Source organism: Triticum dicoccoides, chromosome 6A (assembly GCF_002162155.2).
Source record: "Triticum dicoccoides isolate Atlit2015 ecotype Zavitan chromosome 6A, WEW_v2.0, whole genome shotgun sequence".
Classification (NCBI taxonomy): Eukaryota; Viridiplantae; Streptophyta; class Magnoliopsida; order Poales; family Poaceae; genus Triticum; species Triticum dicoccoides.
This window is the reverse complement of record NC_041390.1, coordinates 587,363,460-587,366,336: the sequence shown is the minus strand read 5'-3', so window position 1 is coordinate 587,366,336 and position 2,877 is coordinate 587,363,460.

Here is a 2,877-nt window from a genome sequence, read left to right as displayed (position 1 = left end):
GTCTGCTCATCGGCCGCATACGCAACGTGCATGTGTGCAACGGGCATTGGGCTCAGACCCCTGCGTGCTTAGGATTTAGACCGGCGTGCTGACCTCTTTGTTGTATGTAGGTAGGGCTGCGACGTGTTGATCTTTCGAGGCCGGGCATGACCCAGGAAAGTGTGTCCGACCAGAGGGATCAAGCGTGTTGGGTAATGTGGTGCACCCCTGCAGGGAAGTTTATTTATTTGAATAGTTGTGTCCCTCGATAAAGGACGACCCAGAGTTGTACTTCGACCTTATGACAACTAGAACCGGATACTTAATAAAACACACCTCTTACAATTTCTAGATACAACCCGGCGATCGCTTTCCCACAGGGCGACGAGGGGAGGATCGCCGGGTAAGATTATGCTATGCGGTGTTCCTTGATGCTGCTCTTGCTACTCTCTTCTACATGCTTCAAGATGGAGGCTGCCAGAAGCGTAGTCTTCGATAGACTAGCTATCCCCCTCTTATTCTGGCATTCCGCAGTTCAGTCCACAGATACTACCCGTTTCATTGTTACAAATGCATATGTGGTGTAGATCCTTACTTGCGAGTACTTTGGATGAGTACTCACGGTTGCTTTGCTCCCTCTTTTCCCCCTTTCCATTCTTCTCGGACGTCGCAACCACATGTTGGAGCCCCGGAGCCAGACGCCACCGTCGACGATGACCCCTACTACACCGAGGGTGCCTACTACTACGTGCAGGCCGCCACCGACCAGGAGTAGTTTAGGAAGATCCCAGGCAGGAGGCATGCGCCTCTTTCGATCTGTATCCCAGTTTGTGTTAGCCATCTTATGGCACCTTGTTTAAGTTATGTCTGTACTCACATATTGTTGCTTCCGCTGACTCGTTTGTGTTCGAGCCCTCGAGGCCCCTGGCTTGTAATATAAAACTTGTATTATTTTAATTTGTGTTCAGAGTTGTGTTGTGATATCTTCCCGTGAGTCCCTGATCTTGGTCGTACACATTTGCGTGTATGATTAGTGTACGATCAAATCGGGGGCGCCACAGGTACAACACACTACACGAACGCAAGGAGGCGTGAACATGGCACCCGGAGCAGAGAGATAGGGGATGCTCGGCCCAAAGAGAGGAAACTATACAGCTAAGCGCACGAAGCCCCGAACAAGTGAGTCAAACCAAATAAGCAAGACATCCAAGTTTGATTTTAGACAAATCTAATATGCTAAGTGAAATGAAACAGAGGTAGTATTTCATGTGTATACATGACCATGGTTCAAGAGTAAACATTGGCAATTGACCTGCCACCCAAAATTTGGCAGCTATAGGGATCTCAAAAGATGAAAATGAAATTATGTGGACCTTTCAATAAAAATAGTGGTATACGTGAGGGGTTGAAAAGATGGCGAGTGAAATCTGAAATTTTGGATCTCAAAATATGAAAATGAGAACTACGAGGACCTTTCTGTAAAACCAGTATAACTCGTGAGGGGCTAAAAACAAGAGTAAAAATTGGTTGTTGACCTGCCACCCAAAAATTGGCGGGCATAAGGATCTCAAAAGATGGAAATAAAATTATGCAGACCTTTTAATAAAAAAAATACTAGCATATGTGAGGAGCTGAAAATATGGTGTGTGAAAATCATAAAATTTTGGATCTCAAAATAAGAACTATGAGGACCTTTCTATAAAATCAGTATAACTCGTGAGGTGCAAAAAACAAGAGTAAAAATTGGCTATTGACCTCCCCCCCAAAACAAGTGAGTCAAACCAAATAAGCAAGACATCCAAGTTTGATTTTAGACAAATCTAATATGCTAAGTGAAATGAAACGGAGGTAGTATTTCATGTGTATACATGACCATGGTTCAAGAGTAAACATTGGCAATTGACCTGACACCCAAAATTTGGCAGCTATAGGGATCTCAAAAGATGAAAATGAAATTATGTGGACCTTTCAATAAAAATAGTGGTATACGTGAGGGGTTGAAAAGATGGCGAGTGAAATCCGAAATTTTGGATCTCAAAATATGAAAATGAGAACTACGAGGACCTTTCTATAAAACCAGTATAACTCGTGAGGGGCTAAAAACAAGAGTAAAAATTGGTTGTTGACCTGCCACCCAAAAATTGGCAGGCATAAGGATCTCAAAAGATGGAAATAAAATTATGCAGACCTTTTAATAAAAAAAATACTAGTATATGTGAGGAGCTGAAAATATGGTGCGTGAAAATCATAAAATTTTGGATCTCAAAATAAGAACTATGAGGACCTTTCTATAAAATCAGTATAACTCGTGAGGTGCAAAAAACAAGAGTAAAAATTGGCTATTGACCTCCCCCCCAAAACAAGTGAGTCAAACCAAATAAGCAAGACATCCAAGTTTGATTTTAGACAAATCTAATATGCTAAGTGAAATGAAACAGAGGTAGTATTTCATGTGTATACATGACCATGGTTCAAGAGTAAACATTGGCAATTGACCTGCCACCCAAAATTTGGCAGCTATAGGGATCTCAAAAGATGAAAATGAAATTATGTGGACCTTTCAATAAAAATAGTGGTATACGTGAGGGGTTGAAAAGATGGCGAGTGAAATCCGAAATTTTGGATCTCAAAATATGAAAATGAGAACTACGAGGACCTTTCTGTAAAACCAGTATAACTCGTGAGGGGCTAAAAACAAGAGTAAAAATTGGTTGTTGACCTGCCACCCAAAATTTGGCAGGCATAAGGATCTCAAAAGATGGAAATAAAATTATGCAGACCTTTTAATAAAAAAAATATTAGTATATGTGAGGAGCTGAAAATATGGTGCGTGAAAATCATAAAATTTTGGATCTCAAAATAAGAACTATGAGGACCTTTCTATAAATTCAGTATAAC